The sequence below is a fragment of the Capsicum annuum genome, chromosome 1 (genome assembly GCF_002878395.1).
Source record: "Capsicum annuum cultivar UCD-10X-F1 chromosome 1, UCD10Xv1.1, whole genome shotgun sequence".
Taxonomy (NCBI): Eukaryota; Viridiplantae; Streptophyta; class Magnoliopsida; order Solanales; family Solanaceae; genus Capsicum; species Capsicum annuum.
In genome coordinates, this window is record NC_061111.1 from 180,584,671 (window position 1) to 180,598,002 (window position 13,332).

A 13,332-nucleotide genomic window follows, 5' to 3' on the forward strand; every position below is an offset into this window, starting at 1 on the left:
TCACATAAATTGAAAACCCATAAAATCTAGCCTAACTCAAAACAATTATTTTACACCTACGTTAAAATATCATAAATAAAAAAGTAATTTTATTAATTCACCACTTATACAAGGGTAATATAAAAAAAAATAATTAATATTTTCTTGATTTAGTTAGGTGATCAAATAAAATGAGACAATTATTTTTATAAGATAATCAATTAATATGGGGCGGATGAATACTATTATTAATCAAATTTTAAGTTTTCTTTTTCGGCATTTTAATTGAACATTTTCACTTTTTGTATTTATGGCTAACTTAACTCTAGCCATATTAGTACCTCTTTTGTATGAAACTATTTATCTATTAATGTAATTATAATGTTTAGTAACATATATATTTTGCTTTAATGATAAGCTCGACATATATATTAATAATATCCTCGTGTTAGAATTTGCCCTGAATTTCCTACTTTATTTGATTTTCTATCATAATTAGAATTACTTTTCTTTATGAAAAAAGATTTCCTTGTTGAAAAAGTTCTCTTTCCTATTAGATTTCTGTTAGTTTTTTCCTATTAGATTTCTATTAGGTTTATTCCTTTTCTAGGGGTTTTGTAACTCTATATATAGGAGATCTCTCTTCTTAAATCATAACACAATAACATCCACAGTGTAGTCATTAAAGAGTCTTTGTTTAGGGGGAGATTTCTCCCAATAGATTTAATATTTTTTTATATTAGTTTTTATAATATGTAGGCCGATTGGCCAAAACATATAATAATTTTATATTTTTTAGTATTATTTTATGTATCTTCTGAATTATCACTACGATGGTTTGCAACTAATAGTTTCCGTATGACGCCATCTCGATTTCGAACCCAACAAATGGTATCAGAGCTTATGGTTCAAAGATCTAATGATTTGGTGAAACGAGATTAAACAGGTTTAAAGCGGTTTCAAAATCATACTGCAACAGTTTGGCGATAATGATTTTCAGCAATCCTACTGCTAACCCATCTTTAAAACCAAAATCAATTTTCAATTTTTAACTCATACTTGCTTTAATGCTTGGACTCCTTTCAACTCGTGCATTTATTTTTAACGCATGAGCTCCACTCTTAACCTATGCTCACTTTCAATGCACAAGACTCCACTTTCAATCTTATCAACCCGTGCTTTTATTTTTAATGCATAAGGCTCAAATTTTAACCGATATCAATTTTAAATCATAGTAAGCAACTGTGATATATGAAAATTATGTGAAGAAGAAGATCAAGATTGATTTGCCAGAAAATTCGAGCCAAAGGGAGATTTGTTAGGATTTGCCTTGAATTTCCTACTTTATTTGATTTTCTACCATAATTAGAATTACTTTTCTTTAATAAAAAAGATTTCCTTGTTTAAAAATATCTCTTTCCTATTAGATTTCTTTTAGTTTTTTTCTATTAGATTTCTATTAGGTTTATTCTTTTTCTAAGGGTTTTGTAACAGTATAAATAGGAGATCTCTCTTCTCAAATTATAACACAATAACATCCACAATGTAGTCATTAAAGAGTCTTTGTTTAGGGGGAGATTTCTCCCAATAGGTTTAATGTTTTTCGATATTAGGTTTTATAATATGTAGGCCAATTGGCCAAAACATATAATAATTTTATGTTTTTAGTATTGTTTTATGTGTCTTCTAAATTATCACTATAATGGATTGCAAGTAATAGCTTCCGCATGATGCTATCTCGATTTCGAACCCAACACCTCGAAGGTTAAAAGCTACAAGTCCAGTTTAATAAGAAAATGAAGTGCCGTCACAAATTGCACCTTAATGATACGAAATCTTAACGTAATCATGAAGAAACAAATAATTTTTTAATATATAACTATCTTTTTCAAACACAAACATTCAACACTTAAACTCTTACAAAAAAAAAAAATTTTAGCGCACAAATTAATAGTCAATCAAGAAAATATTTTATAAATATGTATATATATATATATATATATATATATATATATTAAAATATATATTAATTTTAATTTAAATTATTTTAGTAATAAAAATTAATAATAATCAACTCTATATATTATTAACAGCTATAAAGGTATTTCAGATATTTTGACTAGAAAAAAGTGCTTAAAAACATTATTTATCAAACACATCAATAATTTTTTTTTCAGTTTCAGCACTTTTATCCAAACACGTAACTGCTTATGTTTAAAATAAGTTCAGCGCTTTCAAAATCACTATGAATTTTTTTTTTAAAAGCCAATTTTTTTCAGCCTATCCAAACGGCCTTCAAGCTAACATGTTATAAGTAGCTCAAGTAGGAGTTTGCATGTGACTTTTGAAAAGCCTTGCAACTGCTTTCCAAAATGGGCTCGCTGGCAACATTTTTTATTTCTATTAGTTTAATTACACGTGTCTCGCATGTGTAATGTTTGATTATTTAAAATAAAATAATTTTATTTATTGCGAAGATTTTAATAAAGTATAAAAAGTCAAATCACTTTTCAAAGATTTTCATACTTTAGTAATAATACACACCTAAACACACATTATCACTAAAAGTTTTAAGTAGTTGATGGATCGTTATTTTTGATCATATCTATGGTATGATTTTTTTTTTCTATATTTAAAATCTTCTTATTTTTAAAGTCAAATCTTTATAAAATCATTTATTACATTCTTATTATGTACTTAAAACTTTTAAAAATTTGATATTTCTTAAATTTTTCTTATTCTAACGTTTTTATATTTATTTCTAAATTTTTTTAAATCTTTTTAAAATCAAATTTAGTTGATTTAAAATTTTTAAACTAATGAAAAAAGTATTAGTTGTCATTAATTCTGATGACTTCTAATAAGGAAAAATCTTACCATAAATATATTTAATTAATTTTTAACTCTTAAATATTAAAAAAAATTTAGTGAAAATACGATTTTGTCTAAAACGAACACTTTTAATAAAAGATAAAAAGTTCAAACAATATTTTTAAGGTCCTTCACATTTTAATATATTATAGATATAGATTATAGATTATAAATATAGATATAGATATAAATATAAATTATAGATATAGATATAAATATATATATATATATATATATAAATATAGATATAGATTATAAATATAGATACATAAATAAGAACTCAATTTAGTTATTAAGTTTACCATAGTTTCATCTCTTACGCTGAAGCGGGTTTGCAGAGATTTTGCCTGTGGGCTTGATCTCAAGATATTGAAGTGGGCTGGTATGACCAATATAGGTCCATTAAGGTGCCATGTAAAAGGCTCAATCAGATATGGAGTGGGGTATAGTTACGGCCCAATACCGCTGCAGATATTTAATTGAAAAAAATACATAAAGTAGCATACTTAAGTATTAAATTACAAAAAATAACAATACTTTTATCAAATTACATTTTGTAGCATATGTATTTGTATGTATTTGTATTTTTGTAGCAACAGTTTGCAAAAATACAAAATACAACTTGTTATATTATGTAATTATAGAACTGTTGCTATGAAACTCATAATTAAGGGGATAAGTATGCTATTTCTGAATTTTGCGCTATTTAATTTATCAATTTTGACCATTCCGTTGCGATTCTTCTTGTTGCTGTTGACATTGTTTCTTTATGATTTATCGAATTATCGATAGGGTAGGAAAAGGTACGTGCTTACAAACTTGATAAAAAGATCACCTATTTGATTATTGAGATGGATAAGACACCAATCCCGAACATTGTTTTGTTGAGGGCGTTCATAGCATGCTTGTAGATGAAAAAGGAAATGGACTTGTAAGTTGTAACAAGAAAAAGTCATACAGTTTTATTGCTCCTTTTTTTTATTGAAACCTTTGGCTTATTTTTAATGGCGATATATTGGCGAGGAGGTGGGTAGGTTGAGTTCTTAGATATTACGGACTTTCATCTAGAAGGTGGTGTTGTTTGTATACACAAAAGTTGAAAGTGGCCTTCTTGTCTTTCAGCTCCCACCTCGCCCTACCCCCCCCACCCCCTTCCCCCCCCCCCCAAAAAAAAAAAACCCTAAAAAGGAGAGTCATCTGAGTTGTTGAATACAACAAAAACTAAAAAGATTGTCCTTGCAAGGATTTAACAAATGTTAATATTCTGTTTTGGATAGTCAATACTCCATTGACCATTATGGTACAAGGACATAAGTTTTTATTTTGGCATAATACATAAATGTATTTTTCTTGGTCTCAACTTGCATATATACGCTTCAATTTTGGGTGTGCACAAATAGATATTTAAATTATCAAAAGTTGAACTAGTAGACACACATGACCTATGTGGAAAATCACATCAAATATACGTGTATTACATGTCATATGGAGTGAGATTTAGTGAAATTCCATCTTGTCATTTGACAGAAATCATCCGACGAAGTTTTACAAAATTTTGGTTTATATAACAGTGTATAAGCTTGTATATTATTTTATATGGGAGTATAAATACCTTATATAATTTATACAACTGGGCGTATATTATAATTTTAAACATTTTAAAAAAAATGAAAGTTTTATATATTGTTATATACAGGACGTATGTTATTGTATACTTGATTATGTTCTGGGCTAAAGATTTTGTATGTAAGTTTTGGACTATATTTTTGCGATATAAGTTAGTTAACTATATATTGGAAAAATTTCATAGTTCAACAAGTTAAGTTTCTAAACTACCAAAAATCCCTTCACATGTAAAATTCTACAAATATCCCAATATTTACCACTTTTACCTTTGTTTAGAAAATAATTGAGATACATATTACAACTCCTGACAACTGTGGTCTCCTTTACCAAATTTAACACCGGTTCCTCCTATTTTCACGCCTGAATTTCTGCAGCGATTTTCATTAGTTTTCTTTCACGATTTCAAAATTTTGAATCAATGTAAAATTTTCCCCTAAAATCGTATTCACTTTCTTCTTATCATATCTTTCAATTTCTATCAAAAAATAATTTTTTGATTCCGTTTTCTACAAAGTTTTATTGCGGTTTCATTGTTGAATTAATTATTTGATTATCGTTTTTTCAGTTCATATTGTTTGATTTTACATAATGAATAGAGATTCGGTACCATCTTTTAGTCTTGAAATTTCTCAATTAGACACTATCAAATAATATGAAAAAGTTGTAAACTTTATTCTTGATATTTTTGAGCAAGATTCTGATGACTTTAATGAAAATAGATCTAAACATAGAAACGATTCATCAATGATGAAGAAATTGCGTGAAAAGCATTGAAAAAGGCTAAGAAAAAAGAAATTACGTGAAAAGCATGTTCAGATCTGGACAATATTATGTCGAGATACATATTTCCTCATACATGATACTTTTGCATTATCTTGTATCTTTGGTGCTATATTTATGGATTTACTAAATTTTCTTTTTTTGTAAAACAAAAGATATATTTTATATAATTTGTATCTAGGGTTCTGTGCTAATGTAGGTCTATGTATCTATGAGTTTTCACTACTAAAAAATGGCTAAAAAGCGACGCAAAAGAAACGACGGACTGTGTCGCTTTAAAAAGCGACGTTGGTCGTCGCTTTTTTATTTTTATTTTTATTTATTTTTTATTAAAAGCGACGGCCAAGGTCTTAATATCCGTCACTTTTTTTTTCGAATTTTTGTGCCAAGTAATTAAAAAATAATTTATATATTTTTATTAATAAAAGCGACGGACAGTGTCATAATTTATTAAAAAAAATAAAAATAATTTTTTAAAAAGCGATGTAGTCTGTCGATTTTTAAATTTAATTTTTATTTTTGTTTATTTTTATTAAAAGCGACGGACAACGTCACTATAATTTTTATTTTTTAAAATGTTAATTCTAGAAAAGCGACGCTGCCCGTCGCAATTTGTAAAGCGACGGACAACGTCGCTTTTGTTAAAATTAAATAAAAATTATTTTTTTAAAAAAGAACGTTGTCCGTCGATTTTAAAATTTTATTTTTATTTTTGTTTATTTTTATTAAAAGTGACGAATAACGTCGCTATAATTTTTATTTTTTAAAATATTAATTCTAGAAAAGCGACGTTGTCTTTCGCAATTTGTAATTTTTTTTTTTACTTTTAGAAAAAGCGACGGACAATGTCGCTATAATTTTTATTTTTTAAAATATTAATTCAAGAAAAGCGACGCCGTCCGTCGCAATTTGTAAATATTTTTTTTTAAATTTTTTTCAAAAAGTGTCGGACAACGTCGCTTTTGTTAAAACTAAATAAAAATTAACTTTATGAAAATGACACTGTCCTTCGATATTTGATTTTTAATTTACTATTAAATAAATAATTTTCATATTAAAAAAATTAAATGTATTCAATTATTTATTGAATACATTGATATTATACGATCGATTGATAAAAAAAATATACTATTGAAGTTATAATATAATAATATATGCTAAATTAAACGATAATTTATCATTATATATATATATACAAAATGTTGTATTACGAGGTAATTTACATGTGTATGTGATGTATCTAATACATATTGTGAATTTTATAGTCAATCAACTGTATATATTGAATACATTGATGTCATACGATCGATTAATCAAGGTAATAATATATTTTTAAAATTATAATATAATAATATAAGCTAAATTAAATGATAATTCATCAGAGTAGAAATAAAATACTTTGTATTACGAGGTAATATACTTGTGTATGTGATGTATATAGTTAAAAGCTAGCTAAGTGAGTCTATATATCCAAATATTATGAATAATATGTTAACATCATATGATCGAGCTAATAATACACTATTAAGTTATAATAATGAAACCAATTAACCGACAATTCATCATATTAATACGTTGTATTAATGTAATCGAAATCTCTAATTCAATATTTTAAACCCAATTTCTAATCCCAATTTCACTATTTTTTTCTTGAAATTAAGGGTGTGCATCGGTCGATTTGATTTTAAATATTATCGGTTTGGTTTATCGGTTATCGATTTTTAAATAAGTCAAACCAATAATTAAATCAATAAGCAAAAATTCTACATGATGTGTTTTATTTTACAAGAATCTTCAAGTTTGAATAGGTTTTCGAGAAGGTCTGCGTACACTGTACCCTCCACAGACCTAATTTGTGGGACTAAATCAGTTTAATTGTGTTGACACCCAATTTTAACCTCACGATACCCCTCTCAGGCTGCTATTTTATATAGTAATTTTACGTAACATTAATTCTTACATGCTTAGATTATTTTACTATCAACGTCTTACTATTTTTATCGTTATTTAGGCTGCTATTTTATCAAAATTATTTGATTTTAATTATTAATATTTTTGTAAACATTATTCTTATATTAAATACATATTGTCGTGTCACATTCATAATTTATAAAAATGTACAAATTATTTTGATACCATTTTCTATAATTTTTAAACTCAAAAACGACATTTTACATAATTTTATTAAATTATTTTTTTCCCGCAGTGGTGCACACTCATATTTTTTACAAATATATTGTCTAGTTTTTCATTATTATTATTATTATTATTATTATTATTATTATTATTATTATTATTATTATTATTTATAACATTTATTTAAATAATAGTCTAAATTAAATTAGTTTATCTGATCTATTTATTTCTGACCCAATTTTTTACCACAATATATCAATTTTTAGCCTAGTTTTATTCAATTTATTACAATTATAGCAAATTTGTGACACAATTGAAAATTTATGTAAATTTTGATCAAATTCTCAACCTTTAAATCTCAGTCGTCGATCAAACCTGATCTAACGGCTGAGATCAAATTATCCTCTCTTTTCTTTTAAAACACATAAGCCGTCTCATTATTATTATTATTATTATTACTATTATTATTATTATTACATTTATTAAACTAACATCCACTCTTATTTAATTTTTCTTTCTTGTGTTTAATTTTTAGCCAATCTTTTATTTCAATTAGTATCAATTTTAGCCAAAATTAAATATCAATGTAATTCTGATTTAAATCCCAATTGACCTACTTTTAAATACCTTAATCTCATCCGTTGATCAAAGTTGATCCAACGGCTGAGATCAGATCAACCAATCTTTCCTTTTAAACAAAAAAACAAACCCTATCCTCATTTTCTCCCTCAAACATCTACCTCCCTCCCCTATATTCTCTTTCTCTAAGACTCACCATAACAAACGCATCTTGCTCCCCCTTTTTCCTCCCTTGCCGCCTCACCCCTTTTCCGATGAAACCACGCCGATGAAGCCCCTCAAGCCGCCGCTGACAGCTCTCTCCATTCGCGATGAATAGCCACCGATGAGCCAGCCTCCGACACTAGACGAACCAGCCCCATGCCGGATGAACCAGCCTCCGCGCCACCAACCACCAGTCACCAGTCAACGCTGCAGCCATCGACCAAAGCCAGACCCTTGGTGGACAAGTATTTATTCGATCTTTATTCAACAGTTATAAGTCAACATAGTATATAAATTCTTGTGGTTGTCCATGATAAGTGTTATACCTTAAACTTGAATTGTGATTGCAAATGCAAGGAAGATTATTAGGATTGTAGTGCTAGTACATCGAACTTATCTAGTAGATTGACTTAACCTATGCATGAATTTATGTTTAGTACTTTGCTAGTTAATGTGGTAGTACGGATCTGAGGTGTGTCTTGTTTCTATATGGAGTAGTTAGTTGTGGATTTATACTTTAGGTGAAAAATTTTAAGGAATAACTTAGTATCATTATATATGGTGATACATCAACCGCTAGAGTAAAATGATAATGGTTCAACTTAGAATGACGAAGAGGTCTGCGTACTTAGAATGGTGGCTTAAACCTAAAAGGAGATGATAATATCTGACTATAATGCCAAGTAGAGCCTCGTGTATTATCAGTTAAGTAACATATTTGTTGTAACGCTCTGTGAAGCGTATTTATATGTATTCTGGTTAGCTGACATGTTTGCGATATGCCTATTTACAAAGGAAATTCTGGCAAAATCTTTTTAAAATTTTGAGAGTTAACAGAATTTTAGGACCACATAATGGATAAAATGAAGTGGAAGTTAAGTAAATGATCTCAACAAAATTTTAGGACCACATAATGAATAAAATAAAGTAGAAGTTAAGTAAATGATCCCATGAGTGGCGTAGATAATTATAGGAGTCAAATAAGATATAAGCATCATTCGAGGACGAAAATGATTTGATGTAGTTCTTGAAAGGTGAACTTGAGTTTTGAAATTTGTAAAGTGTAATCACTTGAGAATGTGAATTCATGACTTGAAATTGGTTTAGTGTTGATACTTGAAATGTGAATTCATGACTTGAAAATGGTTAAATTTTGTCACTTGAGAAGTGAATTAGAGAGTTGAAAATGGTTAAGTGTAGTATTTTGAAATGTGTACTAGTCACTTGAAAAGTGTATTAGCGACTTGAAAATGGTTTAATATAGTTCTTGAAAGGTGAACTTGTGTTTTAAAATTTGTAAAGTGTAATATCACTTGAAAATGTGAATTCAACAACAACAACAACAAACCCAGTGTATTCCCACTTAGTGGGGTTTGGGGGGGGGTAAGATGTACGCAGTCCATACCTCTACCTCTGATGAAGTAGAAAGGCTGTTTCCGAAAGACCCCCGGCTCGAGTCACGAGATATCACACAAACACATAGTACAGCACAGCAGCAGATGACATAACATAGATACGGCACCCATAGGGAATATAAAACAGAGTAAAGCAGGAATGCAGGAATAATAAAGCAGAGGAGAGCACACAGATTCGTAATAAACATGGAACACGGAACACGAAACACTGAATACAGAATCATAACAGGAATACACCCCCACCAATTAATTCCCTACACTAGCGACCCGAACTGGCCTTAATCTTCTGCCGTAATTCGCATCTTCCAGCCCTTCCTATCTAGGGTCATGTCCTCGGTGAGCTGCAACTGTTCCATGTCCCGCCTAATCACCTCACCCCAGTACTTCTTCGGTCTACCTCTACCCCGTCTAAAACCATCCAACGCTAGCCTCTCACACCTACGGACCGGGGCATCCATGCCCCTCCTCTTCATGTGTCCGAACCATCTCAATCGTGCTTCCCGCATCTTACACTCCACTGAAGTCACACCAACCTTCTCCCGAATAGTCTCATTCCGAACTCTATCCCCTCGGGTCAGTCCACACATCCAGCGCAACATCCGCATTTCTGCCACCTTCATTTTTTGGATGTGGGAGTTCTTAACTGGCCAACACTCCGCTCCATACAGCAAGGCCGGACGGACTACCACCCTATAGAATTTGCCTTTAAGCTTGGGCGGCACCTTCTTATCACACAGCACCCCCGATGCGAGTTTCCACTTCATCCATCCCGCCCCAATACGGTGCGAGACATCCTCGTCAATCTCACCGTTACTCTGGATCACGGACCCGAGATACTTGAACTTATCCCTCTTCCCTACCTCCTGTGCTTCTAGCCTCACTACTACCTCATTCTCCCGCCTCACGTCATTAAACTTACATTCCACATACTCTGTCTTGGTTCTGCTCACCCTGAACCCTTTAGACTCCAGAGTTTGCCTCCACAACTCTAATTTGTCATTCACACCCCGTCGAGTCTCATCTATCAGGACTACATCGTCTGCAAAAAGCATACACCACGGCACCTCCCCTTGGATACGCCGCGTCAACACATCCATTACTAACGCAAACAAAAAGGGACTAAGAGTAGATCCCTGATGCAATCCTGTCAGTACAGTGAAATGCTCTGAGTCTCCTCCCGCCGTCCTCACCTGGGTTTTCGCTCCCTCATACATATCCTTAATTACTCGTATATATGCCTGCGGTACTCCACTCACCTCCAAGCATCTCCAAAGCACTTCCCTGGGGACTTTGTCGTACGCCTTTTCCAGGTCGATGAACACCATGTGCAGATCCTTCTTCCTCTCCCTATACTGCTCCACCAACCTCCGTACCAGGTGGATTGCCTCTGTCGTCGAGCGGCCGGGCATAAATCCGAACTGGTTTTCCGAAATAGACACTATCCGTCTCAGCCTCACCTCGACCACTCTCTCCCATATCTTCATAGAGTGACTCAGTAACTTAATCCCCCTATAGTTATTGCAACACTGAATGTCCCCCTTATTCTTATAGAGGGGGATCATGGTACTCCACCTCCACGCCTCGGGTATCTTTGCCGTCCTGAAAATTTCATTGAACAATGCAGTCAACCACCTTACACCAGCCTCTCCAACGAACTTCCAAAATTCCACCGGTATCTCATCCGGCCCCGTCGCCCTACCCCTTCGCATCCTGCGGATTGCCTGTCTAACCTCGTCTACCTTAAAACGTCTACAATAGCTAAAATCCCGACACTCCCCTGAGTTCTCCAGTTCCCCTAACACAATAGCTCTGTCCCCCTCGTCATTCAAGAGCGTATGAAAGTACGACTGCCATCTCTTCTTTATGTGACCGTCCTCCACCAACACTCTACCGTCCTCCCCCTTAATGCACCTCACCTGATCGAGGTCACGACCCTTCCTCTCCCTAGCCTTAGCGAGTCGAAACAACTTTTTCTCCCCTCCTTTCCCCTGTAACCCTGCATACAAGCTCTCAAAAGCGGCCGTCTTAGCTGCCGTGACCGCTGACTTCGCCTCCTTCCTCGCTAGCTTGTACTCTTTCCTGTTTACCCGCTTCTCTTCTTCATCCTTACTTTCCACCAACTTAGCATACGCCTCTTTCTTGGTCTGCACTTTCTTCCCCACCTCTTCATTCCACCACCAATCCCCCCGATGATGTCCGGCCCGGCCCCTAGAAACACCCAACACCTCCCTTGCATTCTCCCTGATGCACGTTTCCGCCCTGTCCCACATACTATCCACGTCCCCCCTACACTCCCACACCCCCATTCCCGCCAACCTCTCCCCTATCTCCCACGCATTCACTGGCGTCAAGCCGCCCCACTTAATTCTCGGTCTACTCTCCTCACTCCTCCGCTTTTTATTCTTCTTTATACCCAAATCCATAACCAAGAGCCTATGTTGAGTCGAAAGATTCTCACTCGGGATGACTTTACAGTCTTTACACAACGCCCTATCCCCTTTCCTAAGCAACAAAAAGTCAATTTGGGTCCTGGCTATTGCGCTCCGAAAAGTGATCAGGTGCTCGTCCTTCTTCGGGAAGCCCGAGTTCACCACCACCAGCCCAAACGCCCTCGCAAACTCCAATAGGGTCGCACCCTCTTCATTTCTCTCCCTAAAACCAAAACCACCATGCACATCCCCAAAGCCTCCCGGTAGCGCCCCGATGTGCCCGTTGAAATCCCCTGCTACAACAATCTTCTCCGAACTGGGCACGCCTCTCACCACCTCCTCCAAAGCCTCCCAGAACCGCATCTTCTCCTCCCCCTCCGATCCCACATGCGGCGCATAAGCACTACACACGTTCAGGGTAAACCCCCGAATGACCAACTTAATAGTCATCAACCTATCGTTGATCCTCTTCACCTCCACTACCTGGCCTCTAAGCTCTTCATCTACCAAGATGCCAACTCCATTCCTACGCCTGTCGCTCCCAGAGTACCACAGCTTGTAACCGTCCACATCCCTGGCCTTAGACCCTACCCACTTTGTCTCTTGGACACACGCAAGGTTGATCCTTCTCTTCCTAAGAATCTTCACCAGCTCTATGGACTTCCCCTGAAGGGTCCCTATATTCTAAGACCCAACCCTCAGCCTACCGTCACTATCCACGCGCCCCCCACTACCCCCCCCTCGGCCAAACCTTGGCCTCCCACCCACTCCCGCTCTCTCCCCATCTCCCGCCCCCACCACAGCCCCACGCCCCAACCCCCTCGAACATGACCCTAACCACCCATTACCACCCACAGCCACAACTACACGAAAAGGTAGGAAAATATAAGGATATACCCAGTGGCAATATCAAAGCAGCAGCAAGGAGATACCAGACACACACACGTTCAAAGGGAAACTCCCGAAGCAAAAACTAAGAAGCGACCACAGCAACAGCAACAACAGACAACAGACAACAGGCAATGTTCACAAATCCCACGCAAGTCAAGGTACACGGGCTACTACGAGCATAGTACTAAGAATGGAATATGAAAGAATGAACTAAAATGCAATATGAAATAATGAAATAACAAAGGTTAGAAGTCACCGGATTTCGCTTGGGGCTGCGGCTGCTGGAGACGGCGTGGCGGGTGCAGGCGGAGTGTCGGCCTGTTGGAGACCAAGTTGGCGGCTGGGGACCGGGCGGCAGCTGGTTGAATGCCGGGTTGGGTTGGGGGGGGGTACGGACAGTACCGGTAGGGGGGGGTGTGAAC